Here is a 21,063-nt window from a genome sequence, read left to right as displayed (position 1 = left end):
TTAATTTATCCCATCTCTAAAATTCAGTTGATCAGTGCAGCTACTTAATAGAACACCTGCTAGTAATACCTATCACCTGAATTCTTATTTTCTTCTTGGTTACTTCACACTTTTCATATGTTCTTTTTTTTTCCTTACTTGCTGTGTGTTTTTATCTGTCTATCTTACTTGCTGTGTGTTTTTATCTGTCTATCTATCTGTCTATCTATCTATCTATCTATCTATCTATCTATCTATCTAATCTATCTGTCTATCTATCTGTCTGTCTATCTAATCTATCTATCTATATATCTAACCTACCTGTTTGGGTCTTTTGTTTGTTTGTTTGTTTTTACAGTGCAGTTCATGTAAGGTATTCGAATTGCATTTTTTATGGATTCCACTTTTACACCTGAAAGGTATTTATTTTTATATATAATTAAAATGTACTCCACCGTTACATATAACTTCTCTACAAAACACTTCCTCTTGGAAATATTTGTCAAGTCAGGCTCTATAAGCCTCTGATATAGAAACCAGTCAAATAAAAATGAGAAAAGGTAAAATCTAGTTTGATGAACTTCCATGCCTGATGTATAGTTGCTGGGTATAACATTTTATCGACTAATCAGCTACATTTTAAAAGATAGATTTTATAATTTGTCAGTGCTGTGGAGCCTGAATCAAGTGATGTAAAACTTTGTTGTGTAAATGTAATGACAATTCACAGAAAAAGTCTTTTCTGTTTCTTTTCTTTGTGTTTATATTCAGCTCTCAAAATACAAGCCTGCTTGTGTCATCACGCTCAGAGACAGGTTCAAATCAAAAATTTCAGGAAAGAATCTTCATTAACTGAGGTCATTTATGCAGGAACCAGGTCCTGGTATATTGATACTTTAGTCCATTTCCTAAAAGTACAGTGTAGAAGTCTTCAAACAAATCAGTTAAATGTGAAATTCAGATTATTTGCTAGTAATTTAATCTTATCAATCCATTTTATGTCTTATATCTTCATTCATTGTTCATTTCCCTGTATGCTACCTCACTTAATCTCTAATTTTAAAATTCAGTGTATTCAGTTTATTCCTGCCAAATAGAAATAAAATCTTTTCCAAAATTTTGTTGTTAACTCCATAGCTCTTCCACAGTTCAAGAACAAAACTGGTTTAAGTCATACATTCTTAGGGATAACCATATTTGGAGAACAAGTTGGAGGCAATGCTATGAGTATTGAAATGTTTTCTTAACAGGGCTGGTTTATAGAAGGAATTTAAAGTATTTTTTTCTGAATGCAGTTTTAGGGCATACTTTTCAAGTCTCTCTACAGAAAAATATATTTTATGTTATCATTTAGACCTTTTATTTATTTGAATGTAAGAATATCTGTCTTCTACACTTTCAGAATTTAATAGTTCTTAGTAGCATTTGTGAAACAGATTTCTCACTCAAGAGTTTACCTCTTCTGGACATAGTATGGATGATATTATCATGCAACTAGATGTAGTCTGGAAGCAAAGAAAATTGCAAATGAGTTGGCATATATTCATAGAATCATAGAATAGTTAGGGTTGGAAAGGACTTCAAGATCATCTAGTTCCAACCCCTGCCATGGACAGGGACACCTCACACTAAACCATCTCACCCAAGGCTTCGTCCAACCTGGCCTTGAACACTGCCAGGGATGGAGCATTCACAACTTCCCTGGGCAACCCATTCCAGTGCCTCACCACCCTAACAGGAAAGAATTTCCTCCTTATATCCAATCTAAACTTCCCCTGTTTAAGCTTTAACCCGTTACCCCTTGTCCTGTCACTATAGTCCCTGACAAAGAGTCCCTCCCCAGCATCCTTATAGGCCCCCTTCAGGTACTGGACGGCTGCTATTAGGTCCCCACGCAGCCTTCTCTTCCCCAGGCTGAGCAGCCCCAACTTCCTCAGCCTGTCTTCATACGGGAGGTGCTCCAGTCCCCTGATCATCCTCGAGGCCTTCCTCTGGACTTGTTCCAACAGTTCCATGTCCTTTTTATGTTGAGGACACCAGAACTGCACACAATACTGAAGTGAGGACTCATGAAAGCAGAGGGGCAGGATCACCTCCTTCAACCTGCTGGTCACACTCCTTTTGATGCAGCCCAGGATATGGTTGGCTTTCTGGGTTGCGAGCTCACCCTGAAGCCGGCTCATGTTCATTCGTTCATGGACCAACACCCCCAAGTCCTTCTCCTCAGGGCTGCTCTGAATCTCTTCTTTGCACAACCTTCTCAATTTGAATGAAATAAAATAAACATAGTAAAACATAACAAAATAGTAATGCAATACCAACAGGATCTAGTTTCATCAGCAGTGCTATATAATCGTTTTGCTTTTTAAAGTCTTGTTTATGAAGAAAATGGTTAGAAGTATGTTGCTTTTCCATTGGAGCTTATAATCAGTATTAAAATACACGTTCCTAGCTTGGGCTAGAAATAAGTGATGGCAATGTTTAGATTTTCGGACAGTCCTCTGTGCTATTCAGCAGCGGCGTGTGTATGAAGAAGAAAGCTTCTATTCACAATATTAATATGAGAATTACAGACACAACTTCCTCTAATTTCCTTTTCATAATTTTTCATTTTGTTAAACAAATATCTAGCCTAACTATTAAAACAAAATATCACTGTACCCTTATCACATTAAGTATTTAGGAATTATGACAAAAGGAAAAACCATGTTGATTTCATACAGTACTTATAAAAAGAACCTATATTTTCTTAGGTTTTTGCTAATAAGTGAATTACAACTGCAACAGAAGATCAGTTCTGGAGTAGTGTCAAAGTAATGATTTTTCTAGCTGCTGTGCTATATATATATGCATTACAATGACATGAACATTCAAGAAGAGTGCTCATTCTTCCCTGAATCCTGAGAATTTTCTTCGAATTTTTAAAATTAGTAATGTAAAAAGTAAAAAGGTAAATTGCTTTTGTTTTGATTTTTTTGTTTGTTTTTTGTTTTTGGCATAATTTTAACTTCATTTTGTGATTTCTCTAATTAATATTAATGAAGCAAGTTTGCTTGGACTCCTAAGTATCTGCTTTGTTCAGCCCCAGAAAAGGATCACCTTAATGATGAGTGAAATAATACTTTGGTAACATGAAGGGTTTTGTCATGACTTTGTAAGCTGCTTTACTCTGAGGAAGGTGGACTTATTAAATGGAGGGGATATACATTACTGAATAGTAAGGGCTTATATTTGTTTGTAATGCTATCTCTAGACAGTATTTTGTAGAGATTTCAGATGACTGCAGAGTTGCAATAGCTATATGACTTTGAGATGTTTTAATTATTAATTAATTTTCTATTTCTAAAAAACATCATATTTTTGGATAGTTGCTGGTCAGACCATAAATACATAATAGTTACTTTAATTAACAGTTTTTTCCCCCTAATAATTAATATTTTTCCTAACCGTTTGCTTTTGAGCTTAGATATTAGTTAGGGTATATATATATATATATATATATATATATATATATATATATATATAAAATGTTGATAGATTATTTAGGCTTTACATGTGTATTTTGGTTTCGCAATATCTTGTGTGAAAAAGATTTGTAACCTTGTCTCTATGTGGTAGACTTTCAGTAGCAAAACCTTGCAAAATGCAGCTTCTGCCCTAAAATACATAACAGCAGTTTCTACTGGAAATCTCAATGATCTAGCATATTAGCACCAGGAATACGATTATGCTTTAAACCAAATCTAATTGTTTACCATATCTTTATGTTTGTGCTGAATAATCTTGGAATATGTATTCTCTGAGCAAAATGTAATACTTCCAATGTATTATAGTAAAATGTCAATGGTTGCCCAATTTGATTCCTAAATACAGAGGTATGAGACACCATTATAAATTAAGAACCTATTTATTCGAATCTGTCCTTAACACTGAAACTGTCATAGTCTTACAAAACTTTGATCATTGTTTTTGTTCATGTAACTTTCATTTTAAAATGGACTCCATGCAAATTATAATTGCTTTAAAATATAAGTAAAATATTCATCTTCATATTCACAATCTGTTATCTTCAGGAGGCCACATTACAGTGAAAGTTTGGGAGAGGGGGACTATTGATTTTTGTTTCTTTTTTTTTTACTTTCTGGATAACTGACATATTATTGCAGTAAAACATATGTAGGGTCAATTCATGCTGAATAGTTATTAGAAACCATGATAACAAAAGTCATTACACTGCAGTTCAGTTTTGACAGTAAAATTTCTGCAACATTATCACAAATCCTCATGCATTAGTGCAATGATCCTTACTACAGTTTCATATTAGAATCAAAAGACTGCTGTAGCATGCTTGATACAAAAAGTCATGCAAGTCAAGTGAAGTTCTTTTATGCTTTTATAGATAACATATTTTCATGTCTTTCTCATGCATGTATCTGACTCTGAGCCCTCTTGGATATTTCTGTCTTTAGTATATTGCTCTTCTGGGATATAGCTATTGTAAGAATAATGTCCTTGTCACATAGAAAGATCAAATAGAATATAAAGTAAACCTGAAAATAGTCATATGTCAATTTAAACAATTAATTCCTTCTGATTTTGTCATTTCTATTCATTGACCTAAATGAAAAAAATACTGTTCTCATATAAACAAAAAAATTATTTTTCTCTTAATTGTGTTTTTTGTTAGTCAGTTTGCTTACCTGGAGATGCTGGATTGCTTCTTGTCTCTATAATAATAGTGAAAGCATGGATAAGATTATGGCATACCCCTGACTCATTTCCTTACAAACCTTAATTGAAAATAAAACTCAAGGATTCAGTGTTAAATTAATTAAAATTATCTTAGAAGAAATATCAGAATTTTTATCTGCTTCTAAATTAAATGCTTAATCAGCTTTCAGAACTGTTTTGATCAGGAATAAAAATGGATAATGGAGCTAGCATTTTATTTTTTTTGCCAGTATGACAAGACTAGGTAGTAGTTAGCAAAAATGGGTCATTTATAGTATTTTTAACTGAGGCTCTTTCCGCCTTTAGAGTTTTGTCACTGCAGTAGGCTGACAGAATAACCAGCTTCATATGAAAACGTGGAAAAAAAGTATCTTCAGTAAGCTTTTCATTATGCAAATTTGCTAGACTTTCTTTGAGCTAATTATATTTAAACAATGTAAACATCAAGTTAATGTTATAATTAAATTTGAATCAATAACTCAGTAAGTTCAAATGACTCCATCAGAAAATTAATACAACAGGCAGACAAATCAAATTATTAGTTTGATAGCAAAAGGAAGCTATTGAGCTAATTTGTAGAGAAGTCAGCCTCCTTTCCATATCCACCAGCCATACCAGTGACTAGTCAGGTTACAGTTCTGTTGATAGGACCACAGTCCTGCAGTAGCAGGACACAGTGAAGCCTATAGGACTTTAGTCTTAGTTAGATCTCAGTCTCCCAGGTGTCCCATTACAGAAAGTGAAATCTCTTTTGGTTTTGGTTTTGGTTGTTTTTTGTTTGTTTGTTTGTTTGTTTTGGTTTTGAGGGTTTTTTTTCCTAAAAGAAATATAGAAATTTGATGATTCATTTAGGCATTTATTTTTAAAATCGAGTGCTCTCTAATGCCAATGAAAATCTCCCTTTTTTCCTGTATAGTCATAGAGAGTTTAAGGATTTGCTTTTTTTCTACCTCAGTGCCACCCGTGATATTAAGACAAACAGGATGAATCAGAATATTCTTTCTTGTAATGGCTCTGGTTTCTTACAGTAGATAATCCTTAAATAGGAGGACTCGTGGATGGCGATGTCATTAAGCATAGACCTCAATTTCACAAGCCTAGCAAGTTTCATTGCAAATCAAATATTCCTCTGGTGCTATATTGACAGGAGCTGATGTTGAGGAGGTTGTGATGCCAGCTTTTGATTTAAGGAGTAACAGCCAACAAACAAAAATTATCTTTTGTAAAACATCAAGTAATTTAATCAGTAGAGGGTTTTTTTTCATGTGTTGAATTGCTGCGCATCAGTAAGTTCACATAGAGACAAAAGATCAAAGAAGCTTGTGCAAGCTCAGTTCTTCCACCAGCAGCTTTTTACCTTAAAGCATAAGCTTCTCTTTTTTTTTTTTTTTTTTTTGTTATTTCCTAAAAGATTCTAAAAGGTTCTACCTTTAATTAAAAAGAATCATTATTTTCTTTTTTTTCCCCCACATCCATATGCTTCTTCCAGACTCTATTCAGCACAGGACATATAGAATAGGAAAAGACAGACCGGGGTAGCACCTCTCTTTTACTGTAGAAAGAGATGGACATTGTTAGCACTTATACTAGACAATTCCTTCTAAACTGTACGTAAACAATATGTCTGTATGCACAAATTAGAGGAAAGACTTGGTATGAGACTGATCAGTCTTCAGGCAACTGGTGGGTGTGATCTTCTGTCTTGTTTCATGTATCCATGGAAAATACTGGTTAACTAGGAGACAGCTCTGGGCAAGTTTTGCGACATACTCACCTTAGGAGTAAACCTTACCTAGATCCTGCTTTCTGAGATATCTGTACTATGAAAATCTATGTACATATGCTGGCTTGCCCCTAAAATAACACTAGCTTGTTATTTAACACTTTGCAGAGATATTAAAACTATTGCTGAGCCACAAACTTATTTAACCAAAAAAAAAAAAAAAAAGGCAGAAACAACAGGCAGAGTAGTTCCATTCTTAAATTCAACTTTTCTTTTTTTTTTAATTTACTTTTTATTTATATTTTTGCTTTTTTTCTGTTATTATTTACACATAAATGGGCCAGGTTGAATAGCTGAATAGTAAACAAATTCCCAAGGAAAAGTTCAAAAGTTTGAAAGATATCCATGTCTTATTTATCTACTTTACATGTTAATTTTTAACCACATGGACTGATAGTTTGAGATTTACATTCTTATTAGCTACATAAATTCATGTTCATTCACATTTACTTCAAACTTGCATTAAGAAGATCATTAAGGTCACAGTGCTTTAGCTTAATCTTGCAAATATTTTCTAAAAAATATTTGGTGTCATAACAACTTGACTCAACATTTAATAACTGACAAAAAAAAAAACCTGCAGCAAACAACCAAAAAATGCTCTAAATTAATAAAAACCTTACTTTTGCTTTCCTTTTTAGCTCATAAACAAATTTATTAGAATCTTTCAGGATTATAAAGCACACCTATGCTGTAACTCATCCCAAATGTGTAAGTAGGGGTACTTACATTAAAGTCTTATTAGGCCTACATTTTCCGTGCTTGTACACCTGACAAACTAAAAAATTCTTAATAGTTTAACATATAATATTAATGCACCTTGTTATATAAATGTTATTCTAGAAACTGGTAGAAACTTTGTGTTGCACCTTTGTAAATCTTTCTGCCCAGAAAGGATGAAAATAGCATAAATCGGAAATAACAGTCTCAGGTAGAATTAACTGAAAGAGTCTGACAAAACAATTCTCAACTGACTGTTGACTGTCCATGTGTATTTATGCATACTCTGAACCAGTTATGTGAAGATATGGCCCCAGGACCACTGCTGTAACTTCACTGTCTATAACCCATGAAGCGGAGGCAATCAGCTTGCAGTTTTTAAGTCAAACCTCTCTCTGCAGTTTGTGTAACTCCCCAAGACGTGTCCCAGTGAGGCAGACTGTGGTCGACATAGTGTCTGAGGACCCTGAGGACTGCAGTCTGCCTGATAGTTAAAAACATATTTGTGAAAGACCTATGGTATACCAGGTGCTCAGATTTCTTGGCCCACATTAAATTGTCGTAAAAATGGGAAGCTTATATATTGTAACATGTTTTTGTTCTAATAGTCATTATTCTTTTCATTACTTCCCCAAAATTTAGGTCACTTATGAAACTGTTATAACCCTTGAATATACTGGAGATCTCAGGGAGTATATTTCATCATGGAAATACTATATACTGGTTTTGTGGTTTGTTTGTGGTTTTTTTTTGAGGGGGACAGGAAGTATTGTAAGTAATTTCCAGCAACATCCTAGTCAGCTACTACACACTCTACTGTAATTATGTAATTAAGTTGCTAGGAGTTTTGTAAAAGAAGAAATTTATGTGGAGAATGTAAGTCTATGTAAGCAACCATCTCAAAGAAACTATTATAGCTGTCAGTGGTCTTTGTTCAGGTTTGTCTACATAGATAATATCCCACCTTGTAAGAAAAGCAGGCAGAATTGCCATCTCATGTGTTGAGGATAAAAAGTATTCTGAAAAGTGACAGCAATATGGGTACCAGACATGTGAACAACTAAGATTAACTTAAAAGGTGAGAGATGGCTTAACTAGAAATTTGGAGTGAGAAAGCAGACTTACTTTATCCTTTGAAACACAGTGTGGAAAGAAACTGATGCACAGTCTGAATCACATTAGCTTTCCAAATCAGTAATTTTTACAAAGACACAGAGAATAGCCTATTACAGATTTGGCTGAAGGCCTCATTAGCATTAAGACAACAAGGATCTTAGGAAAAAACCCTATCTTACAGCAAAGCAACTAAATGGATTCAAATCTTTTGGTATATGTCATACATCAATCTGTTCTGGCATTCAGTGCCCCACTTCAGAGTGGTACGCCTTCGTTGTGTATGACCAGCCATGGCATGGCTTTCAGACCGTGTTATGACTATTGTTCATTAAGAGCTGTTCAGGTTCACATCTGAGCATAAGAGTGAAGGGCTGCCACAGACTGTTCAAGGATAGCTCTATAATGTCAATGGGAGACATCTTACCCTGTTAGATATTTAACTTCCCGCTGCTGCACGCATCCATGGAATTGAGAAGGGAACGTACTAAGATCAGATATGCCATTCTGCTGTCCCAGAATTCTTCAAATTTCTGAGGTTCAAACAAATTGCTCTCCATAGGAAGAACTGGGTGGTGGATTCCTTTGACAACAGCAAGGCGACAAGGCTTTTGAAAGTGGCACGTTAACAAACTGGGGGCACACAGTAATAAGAGCAAGATTAGCCACTAATATCTTTAAAATGTAATTTTAAAAACGTGGTGGGCCAATAAAATCTGAAATCAAAGATCTAAAGAGCAAAGTGGTCTGAACGGTGTCAAACCCTCCTGATTCTGAAGTAGCAGAAAAGCAAACAGAAGCTTGATGTGCTGCACTTGCCAGTGCAGAAGCAGTTCAAGCCTTTGCTAGAGATGTATGCCAGATGCTGATGTCTCCCAAGAGCAGTAAAGGCTTGAAGCAGAAGACAGGGTGGGTCTAGAGAAGAAAAACATAAAATTGGCGGTCTTGCTGATATCTATTCTTGTCAGTAAAACAGTGTCTGGTGGGAAGGAGAGGACCTATCATCCTGTTCTAATTCCTCTACTGTCTCCTAGTGATCGTGGGTCAAATTCCTTTTCAGTTTCAGCAGGCTTTCTCGCTATTTACCATGCTAGAAACTTTGTTCCTGCTCACTTTGGAAATTCAAAAGTAGGATCTAACGATGCTATCTCTGAGGTTAAATTGTCTGGACTGGAGCATCAGTGAGTCAGATGCATTATTTCATTACATTGACTGTAATTATTTACAAGTAAGTAAAATGTAGAAAAGGCTGGAATAAAAGATTATGGTACAACATATTTGGGCATTCTTTTGTAATCTGGCTGTATTGCCAATGCATATAGCAGAGCTGTGAAGTCAATTTTTAGTTAGAAACAAATGCCAAGAATTCTTCAAATTTGTTTCAGGCTAATCTAAAACTAAGACTTCCAGAATTTGGGACAAAGGAATAAAAACGTTGTGGATTGGAGAAAACAAAAGTTTAGTTCCTGAAAATTATCAGTTTGTTTTGATTAAAACCAAAATATACACAGAAACCGCTGGGTAGATCTAGACAGGGCATTTGATATTTTTCAGCAAGGTGAGAGGGAGTCTTTCCCCACTTCAATGTCAGTAATTCAGATGCTCAGTTTCCTCCCAGGTTCAACTATCCTGTTAATATGATTTGAAATAAAATTCTCTCGTTTCCCAAGAATGACCAGGTTACAAATTATCCTTGGCCAAGTCCGTCTTGGTTTCTCACTGTATTGTCACACACAGTGAATAATTAGTTTTGAAGGAGACAAAAAGGATGAAATAGTCATTAAGATGTTCATCTAACAGTAGAACCTTACTCTGAAATAATTTTTGAGTAAATTATGCTAAAAGTAGTTTTGTCAGTGATGCTGAAGGAAGCATCCCCAGAGCAATGTAGGTCCCAGATCTGGGCATGCTACTGAAAGGTATGACATCTTCTTTCAAATCCTTGCTTTACATGAGATGGTGAGAATGAGAATTTAAGTCTTCCACTTCTTGAGGACACTCAGCCCTGGGATTGTGGAGTGCAGTCCATGATTTTCAGGGTTCAAGCTTTTACCTCATTATGTTACTGCATGTCAGGGAACTTCTAAGGCTGCTAACAGTCACTGCAAGCCACTCCTGCTTCTTCTGGTATTCCTGCTTCTACCTGGCCTGCATAGTACATATGGAAGATTTTCCTTATTCTCTGGATACAGTGAGGATGTGGTGGATTAGAACCCTTGTTAAGGAGTTCCAGAGGCATGGTTTTAATGTCACTTCCCCTTTAGTGAAGAGTACTTTTGCCCAACTTGCCCTGTCTGAAATAAGGTTGAGTCTGTAAGAGCACTCATTCAAAATAGAAAAATTATGACAACACAGATACAAGTAATGTTAACTAAGAATAAAAGAAAAACTACATTTACTCTATTTATGCTACAAATATATGTCAATTCCCGTCTTCAACTAGCTTTTTACTTCCCTCTGAATAAGGTGCTTCCCAGGCTTTTAGATTTTGTGAATGTTCCTGTAGTGTACCACCTCATATGCTAGAGTCACTCTCATCGTTCAAAACTCCTGGGAGGTCTAAATGGATGAAATTTTTTCCTTGAAACTAGCAGAACATATGACCCAGGAGAATAAGAGAAGCTTTATTAAAATAAAGCTTCTTTCTGTACCCAGAAGTTACCCTGTATACTTAACTGGTTAGTAAACAGCACTTTGCTTCAATGAGGTGTGAAACGCTTGCATCTCCCTTTGGTGGCTATTTGGCATTTTTCAGCTAGGATGCATCTTTCAATCAACCTGACATGCCATTTCAACCTTCAAATTAAAAACACATACTGACATATAAACAGTTATTGTAGCCTATTGGTGCTTCTTGGTTGAAACTGGACGTGAGAGCAGTGAGCCACTGTGCTGTGGCAGTGGTTTTGGAGTGATTGATCCTAAGCTCCTTAAGCAAACTGACAGAGTACAGATAGCACAGATGAAGGATAGAGGAAATGGGAGAACCCATTTGAGGTCAGAAAGGACTGAGGGAGGATGAAGAGCTCCATGACAACAAGTGGCCCACAGAAGATACTCCTAAGTGTAGATATTAGCCACTTTTCATTGGGCTCATTCAAAGCACAGTTCCATGACTTCTCCCTTGTGCTACCTGTACTGGGTATCAGCTTGGAGAACTGATATGGCAGAACACTAACCTGGCCAATGAGGTTTATCTGCAACTACATCTACACCCTAACCAATGACTTTGCAAACTCACTTGTCTGCAAATAGGGGATGCACTGCTGGGCTTCACGTGGATGCTGGAACTGTCACCACTCTGGTTCATACCTTCACACACTGACGTGGAGCATAAACTTCACAGTGCCTCTCATACTCTGTTTTAAAATGGCACTTATCAAGCTCTTCCCATAGAGCAGTGTTGGTAGAAAATTTCAATATCTGACTTACCAGGTACACTCAGAAAGTGTAATTTCACCAGTTTGAATGAAGATGCAAAGATCTGTTTATGTGTCTTGATTATAAAGTTAATATGGGATTAAAATATGTCTACTGTTCCTAAAAATACCCCAAACAAAACAGTCATAGAGCTGAGTCTGATTGCTCCCTGAAGAATTTTAGGGTTATATTAAGATAAATATTTTATTAGAATTTAAACTGGAGGGATATAAGCAAACTGTTTTTCCTTTCTTTACTAAAGGAATTATACCTAATGCCCTTATCAGAGGTCTGTAAGATAGGAGTGTGATGTGATCTTGGCACAAAACAAAGAAATTAAATAATGACCTACGCTTCTCTAGGGAGCAGCTGTAGCACATTGATTCATGACCTTGTGTGCAAATCCCTGTAAATCGCTAGAGATAAATCCAGGTTTTGGGATCTGTTGGAATAAATGCATCATATCAATATCTTAAATATGTCTATTAAAAAAAATAAAAGTATTCACAGCTTCTGAAAAGGATTTGCTGAATTGTAGAAGAACTGAATGCAAAAAAGAGGGTGGGAATGAGGAATTATTGTGTGAAAAATTACCAGAACTGTTCCAGTTTCCAGAGATAAACTGCGTGGATGAAGCTTTACTATCTTCCCTGAAACCCAACGCAACTTTGTTAGTCTTAATATGTTTTACCACTAAATCTAGTCATTCTTGACATTGATTTCAGTGCAATTTGTGTAATAGGTCAAGTAAAGTGGTGCTTATTGACTGCTGATTGTATACATTTTTTCCACCTGAAGTGTTATCGTTAATTGACATGCTCTTTCATTTTCCTAAGATAATTTTCACTCTGTTTGGATAACTGCCTGAAATTCCCCCTTTGTAAGCTAAGTCTCTTTCATGGCAAATTTCAAATATAGTTTTGAAAATCCGATAAATTGCAGACACTAATTCATTCCTTCAACAACAGAACATTAAAATAATCAGATTCAAGCTAGTTTGTCAAACATAATTTACCTTTAGTGCATATGTGCTGTCTGCCCCTAACTAAATCACCCATTTCTAAATGTCTTGTAATCTTGTCCATACCATTATTTCTAGTAATATTCTTGCAAAATAATTCTGGCTAACATTAATGGCCTGAAGTTTTATGAGTAATTCTTTTTGTCTTGATATATTGCAGAATGCTCTGCCTCTATTCCTAGGTGATTACAGATCTTATATTGCCAGACTATTTATCTTAATCCTTGGAGACAACAGAATTACAAGAAAGGCTACCTAATTATGGCCTGTGGCTTTCCCCTATGAAGCTTTTTTCCCTAAATTTCAAATGTTGCTTTCAGAAAATCTGTTGTGTAATTATGAGCGTGGTGGTATGGATAGTACTTCACTTTCTGATGTCACGGATACATGCCTAGCTTCCTTCAGCTGATGAGAGCAAACTGGCTGAAGTAACACTTCAGAAAGAAACCCAAACACCATTTTAAACACTAGCAGCCTGATTTCTGTATTGGTGCATTGGTTTCATCTGGTTCTTCTATTGAGAAGTCCTAGTTGATCCCACTTGTTTGCTTTAGCTGATCTCAAATGTGTGTTTTTCCATTTCTAAGGTTCTCAAAATGGCTGTACAAAGACAACAACAGTGACCCAGAGAAAAATTTCCCTTCTTGAAAGTGCATCTTCCTCCAGATCCACTGAACTTTTTGCCATCTTTGCAAGCAGTCTCCTTTCCCAGCACTCCCTATGGTACCCTGTGACTCTTGTGTTCCCCCTGCATACTGAAATCCCAGCAATACTCTTTTCTGGCTTACATCTAGGAGTAAAGTAACATAGCCAGGCATCAAACCTCTTACTATCTCTCTCATTCTGTGGCAAGCATAGAACACAGTAACCCAAAATAATAATAATTTAAAAAAAAAGAAGTGTGACTTGAGATCTCAAGATTGCATAGTCTAAAGAATTATAGAGAGGATTATTCTGCAACCATGAACCTGTTGACTTCATTAAAGCTGCATAATTTGCAAACATGTTTTTAGAGCTGTGAGCTTTGTCCCTACTCTTGGCAAAGTCTGGAAACGCTTCCCAGTGTCCCCCGTTCCTACACAAGGGAACCATCTTCCTGGGTACTTGAAGCTCATATGCATGGTTCAGAGGGCACGCAGCTGCCACAATCTTAGTGGAAAGTCAGGACAGAGGAGTGGCATCTGGCACTCCAGAAGAGGTTCCTAAATGAAGGAGCAGCTTTTTCAGTCTCATGGCCTGAAATGTCTGTCAGCACCATGTAATCACCGTACAATTGCAGTGCAAAGCTCAGCCTAGTTACTTTAAAATAGTGCTGAAAATAACCTCATCCTACTGGTAATTCTGCCCCCAAATTTTTGTTCTACCGCAAAGCTTATGTCAGGAATCCTACAGGCTTATGCTACACTAATAGCTCAGTACAGCAAGGTCTGAGGCCCACTAAAGATGCTCTACAGAGTATCTTTTAGAGCTCTACAGGCATCCAACATTCTCCTTTGTCCCCATCTCCCTGCTCTTCATCTCCCTTCTCCCCATCTGCCTGCTTTGCATTACTTAGGCTAGCTGAGTATGACACACATATGAGGATACAGATACCTCTATACCTGGACTCCTTTAAAGAAGTGGGTTTGCACACATGCAACTGGAAAACCCTCAGGGAACTTTGGATGGTGACAGATGAAGTGTCAGATAGAAAAAGGGTGCTTGTAGTAAGTGTGATTAAAGCCCTTCCCAAATCTTTGCTCACAAAGCCAAGCCATCAATCAGTCAATCAATCAATCAATTATTAATGGTATTAGTGAACTGCTGTCTTTTGTGGACCTGATTCAAACTGCGGTTTTATAGAACAAAGAAAACTTCCTTATCCTGAGATATAACAAAACCAAATTTACATCCATTCCTTGCAGAAATCCCTGTCATGTTACACAAGCTAAGATAGAAATGCTTGGAAGATACGTTTCTTTGGCACAGTATTATGCATGTAAATGATTTCTATTGTTTTCTTCCTATGTGTATGTGAAAAAAAAAGTATGTATTATATAATATAATATACATATACAAGGTTTGTAGAGATTATATTCATTCCAGACATCAAATTCAAGCTAAGCAAAATGTCAAACTTTGTTTACTAATTTTGTACTTATCTTTTCCTTTAATATCCTGTCTTGGTTCTCTAGTTATAACATAGATGCACCTAAAGTTCGCTAGAAACATTTGCCATTAGCTTCTTCTAAAAAAAAATTAAATTTGAGGATAATCCTACCTCCAGAGCTTATTCTGTTCCTGGCCATTGACTGTGACAGTGAAAGGCTCATCTGAAAGCAGTGGAGCATCCCATCTAAAAGCATAAAACATATTACATTTCATGAAAAAGCTAATTCAGATTGTTTAATTCTGGTAATATTGCCTCTGTCACCTTCAAAATCAAAATGTTCTTTCCTGTTATTATAAAGAAAACAACCAAATTGCTTAAAACCCCATTTGAATACACAGCTGCCTTATGTTGCATACTAATTTGATTAAAAATGCTTGTGCCTCACCAGCATTTTTTACATAAAACACACTGGTGAATTTAACAAAGGAATATAAATATATTTTAGCAATTTTTGATAGTAGGTTACACTATAGTGTCCATTAATGCCCCTGGACCAAACAAAGATCTCAATGAAGTATTGGAAGATGCTAAACTGAATGTCTTGCTGTATTTGTTTGCTCAATGCTTTGGGCACTGTGCCAACCTCATTGCGAATAACTGCATTAGTCAAGTGTATCCAAATTATTACAACACAGCGTCCATCCCAGTTATTGCTGTTGAAGCATTTTCTGAATCTTCACATCACTAAAAACATTTATTGGAGGGGAGAGCTTTGCATCAATTCAGGACCATTTTAATTTTAGGCAGAAAATCTTAACACTTTCACAAGTTGCGTGTTATTCCCAGAAAGAGTAATTAAGAAGTAGTTACACTACTTTTGTTTACCAATTATGAACACCTTCCCTAAACTGGGGAACTGCTGTGGCAATAGAATAAAGAAAACAGGAGTCAGAACGGGATTCATTGTGTTTATTTTTCAGCTGATAGAAATAAGTATTGTCAATAGTTATCTCACTTTCTTCCGTCTCCACTCTACCAGCTTAACTCATTAATTCTTGATCTAGAAGGTGATGTGGCAATATGTCTCTGTAGATTTCTATTTACCATGCCTTTATAGGAGAGGTGGTGGAGGTGCTTTTTAATCTCTTCTTTCCTAGAGGAGATCCTCCTAGTGCAGATCTTTCTCACCATAGCAACCCTTATGCTAAAGTATGTCTGCAGCCTATGGAACATGAAGCTCCCCATGTTCCTACCTTTTCACTTCAGGAGAGCTCAGGTTAGGGCGGTTGCATGGGGCCCAAAACAGCCAAGTAACATTAACCTTTGCAGCCCTTACAGGCTCAATTCTCACTGTTGGCCATTTGCATTACCCTGTAATTTCCAGTTCAGCATAGCCCTGGTCATGAGGCGTAGCTGTGTCAGAAGAGATGTACTGGAGCTGCTTGATAAGATAGATACATGTCATTCCAGAGATGCAGTCTGATCATTCCTGTTACATACAGCACAGCTGGCAAGGCAAAGAAATCTCCCTCCTTTTTGGTCTGGAATTGCTGTTGTCCTCTAGCCCCAGTAAAGCAAGATTTCAAACTGCCGCATTAGTAGCATGTCCTTAAGCTTTATTCTGGACACCAGGTCCATCAGTTATGGGTATTTTATTGGTTGGGAGTGAAAATTCCAGCTTCTTGTAGCAGCCTGTATGGCTGAGTTTGTTGCAGCTGGTAGTTTTTTCTGATTCACCATATTTTCCAGGAAATCACATATTATCGTGCCATGAAAGTCTAAATTATCATCTGCTAATAGAAGCAGGAACTTGCAATATTTTTTAAAAATACTTCACATTATACTGAAAAGCAAAAATCTCTAAATTTCCTGTGAAAGTATCTTTTTTAAGCCATTGACTTTGAATTTCTGCCATCCTCCTTTTCAATCATACGAAAACCATATGTTTACATAGAAAATATATTACAATGTTATATGCATAATGTGTTATTATATTAGATATGGTATGTTCATGTCAAAGTTTTCATGCGCTGTACTAGCTCATAATTAATTTAAGACAGAGTAGAGACAATGAAAATTTCAGGAATTATCAAAATGGCATGAGAAAGCTGAAATGGCTTTTGGGAATAGTTTCCTGTTGAAAAAAATCCTGTAGTACAATGAAATCTTGGAAGAATGCTCCTTTGGTGGAAAACTGAAATTTTCAATGTTCAACCATCTCTCCTTAATAACAGCCAAATACACATTTTTGCTGCTTTTAATAATAAAGGAATATTGATTTGTATGGTGAAAAGGATAGATAGAAACTTAAGCCACTGCCTTGTGTATCACTCCGGAACAATGTTTTCAGAAAATACTTTCTTTATCTCCCTAGGATCAGTACAAAATTCCAAGTTTTAATGGCAGACACGTTTCCTCAAGAAATATAGTCCTGATTTTTGACACATCAACAAGTTATTGTTCATCAGCTGCAGAATGGTAACTGTCTGTGTGCACAGTCCTGCAAATAGCAGCATGTACCAGCAGAATGACAAGTTATCCTACTGTGAGTGAGGGATATATGATTTCCCAGTCAGGTGTAGGTGCACTTGCAATACGGATAGACGGAGAGAACTTGTGCAGCTATACAAAACATTTAACTAGGGGCATAAATACCATGTCTTATGATGCTATTGATAGTTCTATGTAGGATTTTAAGCTACGCCGTGGTATTTCTGTGTGTGCCTTAAGTTACCTCGCATTGAGCATTTGTTACAGATAAAACAATGCACAGTGACTAAACGACAGAGCAGCTGATGCATGGTAACCTTTTCATGTGTCAAAGCCCTCTGACAACTTGAGTTTTATATATGCTTTTGGATTTTTTTACTTTAAATCATCAGTATCAATCTGCCAATGCTGTCCCCAGGTCAAAAAATTATGCTGTTGAATGATCAGAGACTACTTTTCTTTCATTTGGGCAAGAATTAATATTTCCAGAAATTTCTTCTGGTTTTGTAAGACTTTGGGAAAAGAATTAAAGGTGGAGCTCTTTTATCAGGAAGAATAGCTAACAGCACTGTTTTGCATCAGATTGAACTATGGTGATGCCATTAATACACACGTTTTTTTAAACAATTGCTCATTCTACAGGAGCTTGGTTGATTTTAGTTGCTTCCCTGAGCAACCTTAGATTCCATATATATGCTCGTTTACCTCTTTAAATATAATCTGCCTGCATCCCCACTGGTTTAGTAATATCAGGTTTTGTACATAGTCAGAAATGTCAGAGTAACTAAGGCAGCCATACCTTTCTAAGTTCTCTGAAGTACTTATTGTGTGTGTACTCCCCAGTGCCTCTGTATGTGTACAGTTTACTCACGTACTGGGAAGGAAAGAGGCAATGCTAGCCTTCGTATCAGAGAGCAAACCTGAGAGACACACAGACAGAATGCAGATAACCATCTTGCTGTCAAATTAACATTATGATATTCATCGAGAGGCTTGACATTACTTTCTACCATTTGGAAGATACTATAACCGCCAGATATTTCTAATTGCATTATTTTCTTTGTTCCTCTTCGGAGAGGAGCAAAGTCTCAGGGCAATAGATTTCTCCCTACTGCCATGTGGAGAATCCAGTAAAAGGGATTATCTTTTGCTTCCTTACTTTGTGAATGTGTTTTCTTCCCAGAAAGAAGGTGTTGTGAAGAGCAACAGAGACCACAACAAAACAGATATGCCTGTATTTCCTTGCAGAATTACTTCATCTGCTACACTTCTGACATACCTATACAGGAATACATAGGAGCATGAAGGGGAGTTAAAGACACTAAATCAATATACACACAAGAAAATATGTTGCTCTTTTACTTCCTCATCCATTTCCTTCTATTTAGGTGCAAGGTGATCAAAGTATAGCAAACAAGCCATTAGGAGAATCTCTATGGTACTTGAAAGATCTTTAGCTACTCTGTACCTTTGTATGAAACACAGATTCCTGCAGCCATAATTTCCTTCCAGAATTAAATGAAGAGACAGTTCTAGCTCAGAATTACAGCTGGAATGCTGTAATTTTCTAAAGTATTGCCCATGATCATTAAAAGTACTGTCAGCCACTGAATAGTGACTGACAACCTGTTCAGGGAAGTCCAGCTGCTGCTTTAAGTCTGGTATTGCAACATGCGATCTGGGACACTGGGGCAGCTACCCTGCAAGGGTCTTTTATTAAATTAACAGTAGTGAATGGTGCATAAAATTGTCACTAAGATAAATTTATCATAGTATGACTTTATTCTCACATTATTCTGTATGGGGTGCTACCCCAACAGAGCTTCCAATTCAGTAGCGTGCTTGAAGCCAGGGGTTTTATCAGCAGTGTGTCAAAGGGTGTCTGGCTCTCATTCATATATAATTTACTCTTATTATATGAGATATTTCTATTTTTCTGCACTAACAGTTGTATATTTTCTAATGAAGGTTTAAATCAACTGGGAACTAGGGTATAAATAGTGTTTCAGTATTTCGTGCCAAATATGGATTGTTTGTCTTCCTGTTAGTTATGGATTGTGAGTGTATTATTGCTGAAAGAAAAGGTGGGGGGGAGTTATTTTTCTTTCATGTATTTATCATTTAACATAAATTATTGGAATTTTTCATGTGTTCAAAATGAATTATATAATTTAGAAAAAATGTCTGAGATTATTAAGAGAAACATACAAGCATGCCTTGCCGGCCTAGGTCAGCTTTGTGCTTTATTGAACTTTAGAAGGTAGCTCCAACAGCGTCTTGGTTTTTAGTATTTTCTAGCTGGATCTGGATAAGAGCTGAATAACTACTGATTCTGAATAGATGCAAAATCCATAATGACATTTCTTTTCTATGGATAAAATTCCCTTCAAAGTTTTGAAATTTCTCTACAATTTATTAGCTTTACTTGTGTCTATGGTATCTGCTGTGTTCATTGTGACTGAGTGACTACAGTCATACCATGACTGTCTGACTACAGCCATATTTTCCTTGTGAAGTGGTTAACAAGTGATAGTTACTTGCAGAAATGAGAACTTTTCAGGATTCATGTATATATTTCAGTCCTTTTTCCATATATCTGGGAATGCCCTAGGTGCGTTCAATGTTTTTTCCCAGTCTTTTGAGGAAAGGCAGCTGGTTGTAATTGCTGTATATAATGATAGGGAGCTTGATGTATGTCCTCCTACTGCAGCATTCCAGGGTTATGTTCCCATAGTCATGTAAATTCTTGTGGTGGTGTGTATACTGGTGAATACAGTTGGGCCTGGCTATGTTCTAGACCTTGTTCGTGAGCTTCATGGTGAAGGTTGCTTTCTGCTCATACTACCAGCTGCTGAATTATCCCAAGATTATACCTGAAATTAACAAGTGATTATACTTTTTGCTATAATGTACCCTGTGGTTGTTATTTATGTACTATATCTCTTTTTGTTAGGTGCTGATAAGAGAGCAACTCATTGCTTCTATTCTTTTTCTGGGGTTTTGATCCTTACAGTTCCTCATTTACAAAAGCTGTGATAAACCACTGCTTTTGTTTTAAAATTCACATTGTGAATTGAGGAGGAAATTCTTTCCTGTTAGGGTGGTGAGGCACTGGAATCGGTTGCCCAGGGGGGTTGTGAGTGCCCCATCCCTGGCAGTGCTCAAGGCCAGGTTGGATGGTGAGATGGTTTAGTGTGAGGTGTCCCTGCCTATGGCAGGGGGGTTGGAACTAGATGATCTTGAGGTGCTTTCCAACCCTAACTATTCTATGATTCTATGAATGTGTATGGTTAGATTTTTGTCATTCTCTTCTGTTGAAGCTATACTGGTGACTTTATAGTGCATGAAAATATCCATGCCTGCTCTGAATTAATGCAGAACAGAGAACCTGAGCTTTGATCTTCAACCTGCTAGGTGACTCCTGGCATGAGTGAACCCTTCTCTTAACCTCACCCACTAGTTTTTCACATATGTCACCCTCATATGAAACAGGAGGATGTTTGATATAGGGAATATGCTTGGGGCACAGGAGGATTCTTTTCTGCACATCTCCAATGCTAAGTTTTACTTAAGATCAAAAGACACCTTTTTTAAAATGTAAATATCATAATATTTTTTTCTGTCTATGTATACCTTTAGCAGAAATTAACATTTAAAAAGCTTCTTGGTAGCTCTTCAAGCCAAATGTTAAACACTGAAGATTATTCATCAGTG

General features: G+C 36.5%; 1 protein-coding gene across 1 annotated transcript in view; it reads left to right on the top strand.

Annotated features, from left to right (window-relative positions):
- Positions 1-21,063, top strand: part of CCDC178 (coiled-coil domain containing 178) — a 165,448-nt gene that overhangs the window by 102,518 nt on the left and 41,867 nt on the right.

The sequence above is a fragment of the Lathamus discolor genome, chromosome 2 (assembly GCF_037157495.1).
Source record: "Lathamus discolor isolate bLatDis1 chromosome 2, bLatDis1.hap1, whole genome shotgun sequence".
Lineage (NCBI taxonomy): Eukaryota > Metazoa > Chordata > Aves > Psittaciformes > Psittacidae > Lathamus > Lathamus discolor.
Note: the sequence above shows the minus strand (reverse complement) of the source record. Positions and strands in the feature narration are given on the sequence as shown.